This window comes from Emydura macquarii, unplaced genomic scaffold (genome assembly GCF_026122565.2).
Source record: "Emydura macquarii macquarii isolate MOO-44397 ecotype Brisbane River unplaced genomic scaffold, CSIRO-AGI_Emac_v2 contig_3108, whole genome shotgun sequence".
NCBI classification, from domain to species: Eukaryota; Metazoa; Chordata; order Testudines; family Chelidae; genus Emydura; species Emydura macquarii.
This window is the reverse complement of record NW_027133245.1, coordinates 2686578-2701214: the sequence shown is the minus strand read 5'-3', so window position 1 is coordinate 2701214 and position 14637 is coordinate 2686578. Positions and strand designations below refer to the sequence as shown.

Genomic DNA, 14637 nt, shown 5'->3' with positions numbered 1-14637 from the left:
GTATCTGGCTGTCTCGCAAAGGTTTCTGCTCTGTGGTAGAGCAGCGTGCCTCCCCCCCCCCCCCCCCCAAGGACTTCCTCCCTGTAGGCTCTTCACCTATCTGTTAGTGCTCTGACCTCTGCTCTCCAGCTGGGTCAGTCTCAGTTTGGGCTTCCTTCCAGGGGTGTAAAAGTTCCAACCATCAGCCCCTTCCCTGGGCCTTTTTCAACACCCTTTCTCAGAGCTCAGCCACTTCCCCAGTGGCTGTTGGGGGAGGGGGTGGGAGATACCCAGGCCCGCCCACTACTGAGTCCCAACCCAGGGACCCTCTAAGCAGGAGCCACGAGCTACATTCCTCTAATTGCATTTCCATCAGCCCTTATCTTTCTATGAGTCCCAGCAACCAACAAGGAGCACCTCTGTTCTCCCCTGGTTCCTGCCAGCAGCTGGCCAGCCTTTCAGCTCCTGCAGCCACTCAGGAGCACCTCTTGCTCTCCCAGTCTCTGCAAACAGAATGAAGTTAGTCTGGCCCTGCAGCTCTTTTTATGAGTCTGCTGGACCCTGACTGGCTGCTCCCTGCAGCCTCTTTCTGATTGACTACCTCCCTCTCAGCCACTCAAGCCAGCTTGGAGGACCCCTCTCCACTTCCCCTTTCTGGAGTGGGGTGTGGTAGGACCTTGAGGACTCCAGGAGGGGACTGCAGGGCCTAGTCCACCCCATCACAGATAAGATGCTGAAGGATAAGGGGCCAGAATGACAAAAGTCATCAAACGAGAATGGGGAAAGGAGCTGAATAGAGGAGTAAGGTGGGAAGACTGGGTTAAATGTGAGGCACATGGGAAATGAAAGCTGAAATGTTGATAGAGGTAAAGGTTAGGCAGTATTTAATAAGGTCTGTCAAGCAAATATGTTTGTTCCTAGCTTACCTGTTCTTGAACTATTTGTTTTTCTGATAAGGATATATGAAAAATATTTTATGTATTCATATGGAAATGAAATACATATAGATAAATATATTTACATATAACGCTTAATAATATAGCTTTTTAATTCTTCTCAGTGAAAGACTCGAGTAGAGCCTCAGCAGATGTATACCTAGGAATTCTGACTACATTTGATGTTTACCACTTTTATATTCCAAATTTACCAAGATGGACAAACTATTAGCTTATTATCAGGGAAGAAACATGTCTTTTCTTCTCCAATAATATAAGTCCTAAAGATTTGTATCTTTTCATGGCTCTGTGTTCTATGATAAAAGCAGAAGATGCTAACGTCCCATTCTAGAAAATTGATGAGAGCCATTGATTTAATTAGGAACAAACACTAAACTAGGAGGTAATGCATAGTATGAGAAACTAGAAAAGACCTTATGGTAGGAAGGAAGATAAACTTATATTGTTTTTATAAGGACTCTAAAATAATTATGCACACTGCTTCATTTTCATTAGTGTTTGGGGACATACATCAAGAGTGGTCCTCCACAGACATGCAAGTGTGGATCTCTGGAGATCACCACTTTCAAACATTAAGTTCACTACCAATCTGCATTCAGTGAGTGTTTTGTTTAAAAAAAGGGGGGAGAGGCAATGAAAATTTTATGCATTATAAATATGCCATCTTTCAGTTGTTTATATAATTCTTATGGATAAAAATTAAAAAACCCTTCAAAATTGTCAAAAACCCTTATTCTTAGAGAATTAAATCTATGCAAGCTTGAATTTTAAAATCAAACCCATTTTTGATTCATCAGAACACACAATAGCATCTTCAGCCTTTAAAAGGCATACACATTTATTATATGCTCATGTTCATTTAAAATGGGCTGAACCTATTCTGTGAATTTTACAAACAGATTTTTAACACCTCTGGTTGGAGAACAAATATGAGAAACTGAAGCAGCAAAGAAAGAAAATTTTGCAGGGGGACAAGTTACGAAGGAGTGAAAATAGGGTTTACAATGGAATGGTTCTCAATTTAGATTTAAAGGATATCCCTCTCTGCTACTGGCCTTCCTAAGATTTTAGGAAGATAAGCTCTCAAATTACATTTTTAAACATCTGTATACAGATTAAATCTTTGAGGATTTAATAAACTATCTTCTGAGTTTTAGTTAAAACATTACTAGGTCACCTGGAAGGTAACGAATGACGTGTATTCCCTTCCCCTCCCAACCTTCCTATACCCTTCATATTTACGAGGCCAGTTTCAGTACATGCCCCCAACAGAATTGAAATACGCTTGGGAGCAAGGAACATGTTAGTGGCTGCCCTCTTTCCTCTTTTCTAGATTTCTGCTGTTTGTCACACTGTAAAACATACTTTTAGTGAAGCTTTGAGATAATTGTAATTTTATGTTTGTTACTTAATATCTTTATGTGGGCTAGATATTTTACTTCCACAGATGCTTATGCTATTTATAATACACAGAGAGGAGATGCATCAAACTTTCCTACCCCATACACCAGCTAGTTAACTCTCTGCCAGTTGTTCCCTGGAGCTCTCCTTTACTGATTAGATATCAAAGGCCAGATTCTCAGGTACGTTGTGGCTCAGTTGTGTCATGCCAGCAGTGCAAAAGAGCTGGATTCTGGCTGTAAATGGACATCTTAGAATTTCCATTGTATCAGAGAGTCTCAGCTAGCGAATAGCTAGAAAAACTGGGTTTTTTGCCAACATCTCCAACAGCCCTGTGGAATAAGGGGTGTGTCAAGTGAAAGAGGGGACAAAGCAGAGATCTTCCCACCCTCAACTGCCATGTATTCCTTAGAGATCCTGTAATACTTTGCTTGGAAGTTTTCAAGGAAGCAGAGAATCAGTTCTGTGGATTCAGGGATGAATGAACTAATCTGGGTATTATCCCAGAACACTATAAAGGCCACAGCAAGTTTATAGGGAGGTTTCTAACTCCCTAAAAAGCAGGGATGACCATGGAATCTTTTAAATATATATTAGCAGTTTTTTGGGCGGATGTATGGAGGGAATTTGGGAGCTGTTGAGTATAAAAAAATGTATCTGCATAAGAGGTTATTATGAAAAATCAACAGTCAGCAAAAAATGATCCATATTTTATTTTTCATTCTGGGTTTGACACATGAGGATTTGCTCATTTTCTTTAGAGCTAAAATGGTACTTTGTCAAAAACTTTGCAGCAGCTCCATTTCCCAAAGGTTTCATGGGTTTTTCATCCTTTTTAGTTCAGCAAAATATATATAATTACACATTGTAATTGTGTGGCTACTTGAATTCACACTGATTCTGTAATTAGATGTAATAGAACTAATTGCTGTATGAAAGTGGACAACAGTCTATAAGGGAAAAGGCAATAATTTAACAAAATAACACCTAGACAGTGGAGTGTAGGTAGAGCAAATTCTGTATGTTTCATTCTGGACCTCATCAAACAATTTACATTGTATTTAAGAGACTACAGAGTTTTATCGGAAGTAGCAACCCCTGCCAGATGATCAGCCAGATGTCTCTGTCCCACGTTAGCTCTGGTAGGAACAGGGAGCAGGGAAAAGGAGCACTACTGGGGTTTCTACATGCGGTAAATCTACAAGAATAGAGCTTCCAGCATGAAAGAAACCCACAGACTTTGCTTCCCTTCTGCCTGTACCCTTGCCCCTAGTTGCTGCAAGTGGAAATCCCCTCTTCAATTGATTCAGTTATAGGGATAAAAAGTTTGCATTCCATATCTTGCAAAACAGCTCCAGAGGTTCACAGACCCCCAAACTGTGCTGATTTCACCCATCTTTTGATGTGTGTTAGGGGGTTCTCGTTCTGACTGACACTGGTTTCCCATTTGACCTTGGACATATCATTTCACCCCTTTGTATTTCACTTTCCACATCTGTAAAATGAACGTGATGATGTGCTGCTTGCTTGTCACAAGGTGGTATGAAGTCAATCATCTGTAAAGCATTTTGAGATCCAGGTATGAAAGGCAATTAAGTGCAAAGCATTATTCTGTCAATTAGGTCTGGACATTAAAGGATTACATCACATTTGTGGAGTTCTTGCTTTTTTGGGGGTTTATCAAATATTACTTTTCCAAACGTACTTTGTTGTGTAGGTTATGTTGACTAACAATATGTGTGTCTACAACACAGTCCTTTAAACAGACATATAGCTTGATACCCTGCCAGGTATTTGAAAAAGGGAAGGTTAACCAAAAATGCACCTCTGTCCAAAATAACATTAATGACTGTTTTTTCTTCTTTAAAAGAGAAGGGTATCTTTTTGCTCTCTAATAATATCATTGGTTTATTTGGAAGAGCAGATATTTAACAACCTCCCCCCAAATGCGATCTTTATCAAGAAACAAGCCTTCTATCATACTGTTTAATGACAGGTTATGAATAATTTATTATACAGTGCCACCTAATGTTTTCCTGCTTTATTTACTTTCCCTGTACTAAATGAATATGTGCCTGTTACAGTTCTTCTCATTATGCCCAGACAGTTGGCTGGAGCCTAAAAACTATAAATATTACAAATGTTTTTGTGCCCAAGGTTCATATATTTTTCAGACAATTACATCTGCATACCCAAGTGCTATGGTTTATTTATCTTAACATATAAACCTTCAGTATGGAATATGCCTACAATTGAAAATAGTTTCCATTACAGCAGTTACAATTCAAAATAAACATTCTGGACCTGTGCCTAGTTAGAGTGCAGCTGATCTGGACGGAGCACAGGTCAGGGATGTATATGCGCATTTAAATCTCTCCTTTCCTTGCTCCTAATTCTGTTACCTGTTCTATTCAGGACTGGTCTCCCTGAACTGCTTCAGCTGGCCTTTCAGGGGCCAGAGGACCAGTGTGGTACAGGGCATGTTAGGCAGAAATCTGAGTCTGACCATATCCTCTTTTTTTTCTGCTACACCAGAAGCAGGCAGACACAATGGCATAAGAGTGTCTATATCAACTGTAAGCTGCTGCAGAATCTCCTTTATGCTGGGCTGATCTTCTCTAGTTTTACAGGCTTCAGAGACAGACTGGGGTTCTGGTGCAAAGCAGTATCACCACAGGAGAGAATCTAGACCTCTAATAAGTGCGGGGTGAGTTTGTTTTGTGCGTATTTGTGTATCCTCAATCTTCTGTCACTTTGAAAGACATTTGTGGCTAATAAGGTAATGCTTGTAGCAATCCAGAAATGTTAGTGCTTTAGGTGAAATTCCCACCCAGGCTGCATGCCCATACAAAGAAGTAAAGGGGAAGAAGAATATTGAATTACTTTTCTCCATGGGGTAACAAGACTTTAGTCAGACGCCACACCCTCTTACCTTCCCCTCTCTCCTATAGGGGTGCCTTGGTTGCACTTGAGAACTAGGGGTATTAAAGTACTGCTAGTGTAGGTTATCAGTAAATTATTCCTCCCTGGGGGCAAATAGAGAGCAGGGAAGGAATTTTCTCTGTGAACCAGTTTCTTCCTTAGGATATTCCTGCTGTGGCATAGCAGTGTTCTGCTGCTTACTAAGGTTTGTGTCCTACAAACAATCTATTCTTTTTATTCTTTAGCAATCAGGGGGGGATGAGGGAGGAGACATTGCCCTCCCATATATTCTGTACTGAATTATAAACTCCTTTTTCTTATCACAATGTACCACTGCTTTGACAGAATGGATTACCTCCTCTGGTGGTTTGGAAATGTCCCACGCCATGCAGTTAATCATTTTTTACATACTCCTCTTTGATATTTTAATGTGCCCTTAAACTAGTGGTTGACTTACAGTCCGGCATCATTTACAATGTACACCAATATTTGTTATAACATTGTAGTGGCTTTATTCAAGACAAGCTGACAGATTTCCAAGACCTGGTAGCTCTGACCTGATTCATAAATGATTAATTGGCCTTCAGTGCTTGTGAGCTGTAATACTGTCACAAAGGCTGTAGATCTGTCACTTTGATACACAAGGTAATCAAGTTCTGTAATAGACTCTCCATGCATGTTAATAACTTGGTAAATCTAAGCAGAAAATCATAAAAGATGGTTTACACAGCTGTATTGCAGAATAACTAGGTCAGAGTTTTTATAAAGGCCATAGCGAATCTTTCTTCCTTAAGGTACTGAAATAAAAACAAGATCCTGCTGAAGTTGTAGCTTAGCCTTCAGTGCTCTGTTGTTATGAATATCTTCCATACTGGAAACTAAAGAGAAGAAATACATTTAGATTTAAATGTAAGGAAATGAATGGATGAAGCTACACAATTCCAAATCATAATAGAATGTATCTAACATATTTAGCATTTGTTTCAAATATATACATTTTATTTAGAAAAAAGTAGCCATGCTTTGATGAAATGAGCATGTAGCAAAAAACCCACACCATTGTTTGATTTTACACTTAGCAATATTTGGTTGAAATGTCAGTCGAAAGGATGCAGCTAAACCTTCAAGCTCCAGCTTTCTACTTGCTGTGCTGTGCACTGTACCAGATGCAGGCTCCTGAATTTTGATAAATCATTTGGGAATACAAATTATTTTGAATAATTTCACTACCTCTCTAAAATGTCACGTAAAATCAAAGCAATTAAATGAAAGGGAACATATGTGTAGATTGCAACATTATGCACCAACTTTTACCATGTGAGAGTCGTATTATACAAAAAAGAAAAACTGATGTCATGTAGGGGGTGAATATGACTGATAGATTGGAGGTGTATGCTAAATGACAAAAGTGTCCTTACTACTGTTGGTATCATATCTTCAGATCCAAAGTTTACATTAGGTTATTCTTTATTCATTAAAATACTATTTGGTTAGTTATATTTTTGTTTTCGGAGTATAACCTCAAAGCAGTGAAGGCAAAGAACATCACACTTCAGCTGTCTGTTTCCCCATCATTCCTTTCCTTCCCCAAACAATGAGTTTATTTTATTCCTTTTAGAACTAGTACATTCAGAGTAACTGATCAGTCAAATTGGCCATCAAGGGATTTTTGTTATTGATTTTATTTAGTCTTAAAGCCCCAGCCTATATTGGTGGGACTCTTTTGCACAACACACAACTATGGATCTCATTGATACAAGTTATTATTGAGGCCAAGATCTTAGTAGGTTTCAAAAGGATTAGACACATCCATAATGAGATCCTCCACACAGTTACATTTGCCAGGATTAAAAAACCTAAAGAAACTTTAAGAAGGGGAAACGTCAGGGGGACTGATTTCCAAATAAATATTGAGTTAAATTGGGAAAAATTGATTACACAATGGCTAATAGTGGGACACATGCATCTACAAGCTGATTGCATGCTACATAGCGCTCAGTTTATGGCTTCTTGATTTACAGGAATGAGAAATTTTACAGAGAAATCCAGCTCCTTCCTGGCAAATATATCTTGGAAAGGTAAACCAGTTTTTAGTATTGGCAAAAACAAAGGCTTAGTAACTTCTGCAAAAGCAGGCTTGAAGGGACCTACAAATCTCAGCACAGATTGTCCTCTCTGAGTCTTTCCCAGTATGGTCCGGCCTGTGTATGCTATGGGAACAGCGCACAGGATTATAAAGGAAATCCTAGTGGCCAGGGAAGGATTTCTCCAGCACCAGGGCTGCTTAGGGTTACTTGAAGAATCCCTACACTGTCCCCTTCCTTACCTCTTGATGTAGGGATAGTGCCAGAGGCAGGAAAGAGCAAGTTGGCAGTAGAAAGATGCTCCGTTCTGAGGCGATACTAGGCTGCTGCAGAGCAGCCAATAGGCAGCTATGGAAAAGCCATCCTAAATTAAAGTAGCCAGCTGCTATGATTTACACTGTGGGCCATTGTGCCCCAGAATCTGGCTAGTGTAAAGTGGCTTAAGTCCACTTTTTCTTCCTCATCCCTTGGCTGAACATTGTGTGCAGTAGCCCTTGGTGCAAAGCACAGAAACTCTCCCTGCCCCCAGTTTTCTGCACATTCACAGCTTGCAGACACACACTGTTTGTATGTTCATTCACATTTCCTAAGAGCCTTTGGCAAATCCCAGACTAGAGCCAATAACTCCCATATTTCCTTATTTCGGCCTTATTTACACACACTCATCTCATAAACAGAAGCTTAACAAAGAGCCATAACTCTACTAAACTATAATTTTCACAATACTTTCTGAAATACAGTCATCTTTTTTCCAATAATTATGGAACTGTTCTTCTTTTAAAAGTTCTTCGTGTCCAGATGAATGATTCTCTCTCTGGAATGGACTGAATAAAGGAACTGATAAATAACAAAACTAATTAGCCCAGATACCTAATTGTCCATTTGGATTAATGTCTCTGAAGCTCAATTTGTTTGCTACCATTTTCATTAACAACAAATAGTAAGTGTGGTTTTATGTGAAAGTCAATATTTAGCAGAGCTAAAAACAGTAGGGTAAAAAAAAGGCTTTCAAGAGACAACTAATTGCTTGAAATATCACATTATACCATCTAGTCAGAGGTGATCTGGTGAACTTGTGTCTCAGCTCTGCAGATCCCTTGCATATGGAACTGTACAAGAAATCAATACCATTTCCGTACAGAGAATTGGGTCCTTATACTGTAACAAGGGGCGGGAAGAAAGATCCCCAATCTAGCAACTTCATCTTTTATGCAATAAAATGAGTAATAATGATCAATTGTGTAATGTGAGGGAAAAGAAAGGACATTACCTGGTTAGATTTCAATAAAGAAGGGTTTGAATAATTATTGGGAAAAGAAAACCTAGAAAGAAAGTAGGGCAAAGTAACGCAGTCAAATAAAAAAACCCAACACTTCCTTATGCATTCTTAACTTACTATGGTGGATGCACTTAAAAAGTTAATTCCAGTGTTAGAGGTAATACTTACTGGTTTCAGTGGTATTCCTCAATTAAAATATACAGAATATTGCTGCAGTTGGTTACACTCTAAAACCAGAACAAACATTTTATTTTATTTTAACAAATTACAAGTACAATTTTTATACCTGAAATATTGAAGAAAATTTGTATTGGTTCTTTATGTATTTAGCACCACTTTGTGTATAGTCAACTCTATTTTTTTCTGTATGTTACTTTTGCCTCTGTGTGGGCCTTTCACACAGCAGTCCAAAAAAAAAAAAAAAAAATTGGCAGGAGAATTGGCAGTATAATACAAGAAGCTATTTTTAACTAATTATTTTAATTGACTAGATTTTAGATTGATGGTGGTTTTGCACTCACTTTGCATAGATAAGGTGGAAGGCAGTAGAAAAATCAGATCCATTAAGGTAAGCAAATTTTACAAATTAGTACATCAGTGCAAAAGGTCTGATGTTGAGTTAGTGGCAGAACAATAGAAGAACCCAAGAATCTTGATCAGCAGAGTCCTGCTCATGCCCCTAGACCACATTCTGTATAATCACAGTGTGTGCAATCATACTGTTTTAGATATAAGCTGTAAAATTCCTTGGGATTCTGCTGTATTTTATGAATGGCAGTAGATTTGTTCTTGTTCAAATATAACTGTTTTTTGTGCTAAATCAGACATGCGGAGCAGACTTTTGTGCCTAATGTGACGCTGCTTTATGTGGTCGTGTGAAGCTTTTCATTATAAATTGTTTATGGTAATAATGAAATAGCAATCAAGTCTAAACTGTGACATTAGTCATTCTGTTACTTTGCATAATCACCTTGATGGGAAAGTTGCACCATACCGTAAAGATTTTATTTTCGCTTTGGGATATAGGGTAAATGCATTTTAGGCCCATATCTGCTGTCCTTACTCAAGCAAAACTCCTGTTCACTTTAATGAGTTTTGCCTGAGCAGGAATTGCAAGATCTGTCCATTTGAATTTTAATAACTCCCTTGCAGGAGATGGATGTCCCATATTCTCTCCTGGTTACTGGCTATCAGACAGCTTGAGTCTAAAAGCACTTGCTGCTTCCTTGTGTACAAGGAACAAAAATGCAGACAGTTGCTAGCCCAAAGAGCTGATCATTTAAAAGTAGAGCTGGTTGAAACACTTGTGACTGCTTCTTTTTCTTTAAAAAAATGCTGCTCTCTCAAAACCAGAACATTTCACTGATACCTATTTGTTTTAACTAAGATTTTTTCAGGTCCAGAATGAATGTGTGAGTGGGGCGGGGAGGGGCGGGACGGGGACATTCACCAGGGGATGTGGGTTCAGACCCTTACTCTGTGTGACTCACACCAGGGACTTAAACCTAGATCGTCCATATCCTAGGCAACTGCCCAAACCACTGGACTGCAGAGTCAGTCTCTCATTCTTATTGAATGTTGCTTTATTTACATAAAGCGGAACAGCTTCAGCTAGAGAGATTGAGTGAGACTACTCCTGTGTAGGCCAGTGGTTAGAGCATTCACCCAGGATATGAAGGAACCAACTTCATCTGTGGTCCACTCCAATAGAACAGAGACTTGTACCTGGGTCTCCCACTTCCCAGCTGTATACCCTAGCCACTGGACTGTTTGCTGTTGATCATGTGCTTTATCATAGAAAAATGTGGAAAGGGCTTATTTTTGTTCTGCAGCTGAACTACTACTTTTCAAAACCTCATCCTCACCCCCCCCCCCTTCTCCTCCCCCCCCCAAAAAAATGGAATTGTTGTTTTCCGTCAGCCCTATCTAAAAGGAGATACAGAGAAGATGGGATGCTATAGGAAACTCAGGAGAAGGTATAATGGGGTCAGTCATTTAATTAATTTGATAAAAGTAAACAAAACAAAAATCAGCCACCGTACTTATTCCTTATTCCTAAAAGTAGCTTTCCTTCTGATTTCTTTCACACCTAAAAGTGGCAGAATGGAGGTATAGCAGTGTGATAAATAAAATGTGATACTTGACTTTAGTCTGAGGTTGTACCTCTGTTCAGAGCTGGTTAGAACCTCTATGAAAGCAGCATGCTTCATTAGCTACCAAGACTACACACACAACCCATGCTTCACAAACTCCATGACTCCTGGTTCTAATCTTCACTTCATTTCACAGAAGAGTTCAAAGTCCTGCCTCTAATCTACAAGTACTGGGGCCTAACTAAGGCTTCCTTAGCCTCCATAGTCACTATCTATGCTCCACAGAGACGATACAGCTGGAAACACCCAGGTTTGGACTGTCTGATATTGGGAACAAAGCCAGCTCACTGGTTAGAATGTGACTGAGGAACTCCTTACCAGAATATATATCAGTCTGAGCCCAGCACCGTGGTGTTTAAGTAAAGGTGTAAAACACACCTTTATGATGAAATTTTCTCCCAGAATTATTGCTTGGGGAGAGGGAAGGAGGGAATAAAGAGCTTAAATAACCATAAGAGGTAAAGTTAATCTGTCCAGGAATAAAAGAGAAGGGAAAAGAATATTTGAGTAGTGGGATTTTATAATCTTTAATTTTGTCCAAAATTTAGGCCCTAATGCAACAAAATACTTAAGCATATGCTTAACCATAAGTATGTGAGTAGTCCCATGGAAATCTTGTGCTTAAGTGCTTTGCTGTACTGGGATTTAGATACTATGTTGATGGGCATTATATAAAATGTAGGTTGAAAATTTAGGTAGTACCGTATGTATTTGGACAATATATTTTCAAGTTTTTCCTGAGATCTTACTCTCCCCCGCCCCAATAGTAAAAGTTACTATTCCTTTTAATAGTAAAATTTTCTGCCATCTGCATACTTTTTGTTATTAATTAACAAATTGAACTTTATTACACTCTGAAACCACTGTTTTTCAACCTTTGTGTACGGTGGGTGATGCATGTTAAATCATTGAATTAGCTAGAGCTTCTTCATACCTTTAAATCAGCCTATGAGTTCTTCTACACGAATGGCAGCCATCAGCTGACCCTAAGTATAAGTACATCTCCTGCGAGTAGAAATTCCTTTGTTAGTGCTATTTTGTCTCAACTTTTGTTCATGATTTAAAGAGGGAAATAAAAGGCATAATAACAATAAGTCTGAAATGGATTCATTAGCTGTAAGACCTAGATGAACAAAAAAGTGAGATTATTTTCTTTGTCTTAAATCCAGTTGAGGAACAATTCAGTCAATAACACTGGCAGAATTCATATGTAGAAAAGAAGCGCAATTTTAATTTAGCCTATAATTAAACAGAAGCGCCTGTTATTAACCATGTCAGTCTGATTGCTTTTCTGACTGCAGTTTTCAATTAGGCATAATTAGTTCTATTCATGTGCCAAGGAGAGGTGGTGGAGAAGATTTTTGTTAGCAAATTATGAATCTGAGTAGGCACTTACAAGAAAACACATATTGCACTGCTATTTTAACTTGTAGGAAAGATTTTTTTCTAGATTTAATTAAATAGGGCTAACTTGATTACAGGTGCACTCTTTCACAGTGCTTTATAGTTTTGTTTTATATTTGAGAACAGTTTACTAATTCCTCATCGTATGGCTACTTTAAAACTATTGTAGTGCTTGCCTTCTCCCATAATGTTTAATATTTTTTTTTTTTAATTCTAAAAGGGTACCCATTCCATAACCATAAACACAGAAATATCCCCAAGTGGGAAAGTGAAGTTTATATATAAGGTGTATATATATAAAACATTAATGTGTCTGGAACATTCTTTTTATTTATTTTGTACTTCACAAAATAAAAATAATCTTTACTGTATTCAGGGAAGGTAGATTATAATATCTTGGACTTAGATCATCCTTTCCATTTCTGTTTGTGGATGGAGGAAGCCAGGAAGGGGAATATGTAGTCTCTGTATCTCAGAGCCTCATAGACTTTGAGACCAGAAGGGACCATCATGATTGTCTAATCTTTTCTCCTGCACATTGCAGGCCGCAGAGCCTCATGTACCCTCTCCTGTAATAGACCTTCTATCTACACTTTCCCTTCCCTTCACAAATACCTCTTCAGAGTTGGTATTGTAATCATGATGTGCCAGCCATAGGTTTTTTATTCCTGTGTAGACGTACCCTTATTAATCACAAACTGTGTTTCATTAGTAATAAGTGCTGCAGCAGGCAGACCACTGTAGGAAAGAGATCCTTATAAAACATGTTGAGAGGTGTATCAGTTTGTACTGAAACTTTTCGGGGGCACTAAGGAGAGGGCTGGACTTAAATTGCCTCTAGTGGCTTGTGGTCTCATTGTAATACCACAACAGGGTATCCACAGGTACATTGGTGAACCTGTTCTACTCCAGATACCAAGCCAAGAGTTATTTTTGCTACTCGTGTGTATATTTTTTCAGTTTCTCACAGAACTCTTCTTCCACGCAGCTGTCACTCTTGAAAACATCCCCTTAATTTTTAAGATTGTTTCCATTGTTCATAGGACTAATTCTCTGCCTCCATATGCTGCACATATGAAGTTCTGGTGCTGTACCCTGATCAGACTTATAACCTGAATATCTCTCTTCACCAAATGGGTTGCTGGCAGCTTCCACCCCTTACCGTAAACTTCAACTGGTCTCTCTCCTTGTTTTACAGGTTTGTTAATGTGAGATTGCATTTTCCTTGTGGCTACCTTGTGCTATTGTACATTTCGAGAGAGCAGCTGCTCTGTATAATGACCATGGCTGGATGACTGTGAATTGCCACTATGAATACTCATTATCCCAGAGAGCGAGTGGCAGAATAAATTTATAGTCTGGTGGTGAGAGCCCCATGTTCAAGTCCCTGCTCCAATGATTATTTCATTATTTATATGAAATAGAACAGCTTCACCAGGACATACTGAGTAAGACCCACACCTGAATATTTTATTGGTTAGGATGCTGTCCTGCAATTTTTGGATTTGGTTTAACTTGAACCGATTTTTTTTCAATTTTTTTGGACCTGCCAATGCACTGAAAAAAACTGATTATTTGCCCGGCTTTAGTGAAGACTGGAGCTAAGGCTAAGGATGGATTTTGTAAATTTTAGTTGGAATTGTATTTCATGATAAAGTCAAACCCCAGAAAGTGGGGTAATTTTTGACTTTATACAAATACGTGTAGTATGTTGTTGGGACAAGGTGAGGACTCTACCAGTTTACCCTGTAAAATGGTCAGGTCAGAAGTTTATTACCTGAAAGATGATCATCTTGCACCATGTACTGTCTTATCAATGTTGAGTACCATGTGTAAAGAAGAAAGGCGTATGACCCAATACTTAAAGTGCTGTAAAAAAGTATGGGGGGGCAGGAGTCCCATGATCTGGGATCAGCAACTTTGGTAAGACAAATACCCCTCAGCAACCAGATGGATTTTTTTGTTGGGTCTGTGAATTCTTACAATTTCCCATCCCACTTTAGCACTGAATTCTGAACACAGTGCAGGAACAAAGAACATTCTCTTTAGTCTTGGACAAGTTATAGCACTTAACCTCTTCATGTCTGTTTTCCTGCTTCTATATTAGGGCATCTTTGGAAGCAACTGCATTTGCTCTTCTAGTTCCAGGCACTTCTAATTCCAGTTGAAATTTGCCTTGTTTTTAAAAATGATTAATACTGGTCTCTCTCAAGTATCTTGTGGCTTTCTGCTCTCCTCATTATTTCCCGTCTTTCTGTCTACACAGTCTCTCTATTGCTGGTCTGAGGTTTTCCTCCAACTCTTGACATAACCTTGAAAGCTGTTCTGCATCTTTTCTGCTCATCCACTCTCCACTGGTCTTCATCTCTCATCTGTAACAATCTTGTCTACTTTCTCACACTTTCTTTGATATCCTGGGAGTTTTTTAAAAATCCTTACATATCAGTGAAGAAGAGTTA

The 14637-nt window shown here is 38.8% G+C and overlaps 1 protein-coding gene across 5 annotated transcripts in view; it reads left to right on the top strand.

Annotated features, from left to right (window-relative positions):
• SGCZ (sarcoglycan zeta) overlaps positions 1-14637 on the top strand; it is a 764963-nt gene that overhangs the window by 250892 nt on the left and 499434 nt on the right. The window contains exon 1 of one of the 5 annotated variants that reach the window (XM_067530574.1): positions 4957-5043. The exons of the other annotated variants lie outside the window; for them this stretch is intronic. The gene's annotated coding sequence lies outside the window, so the exon portion shown is untranslated. Of the gene's footprint in view, positions 1-4956; positions 5044-14637 lie in introns of those variants that run through there. 5 annotated transcript variants of the gene reach the window in all.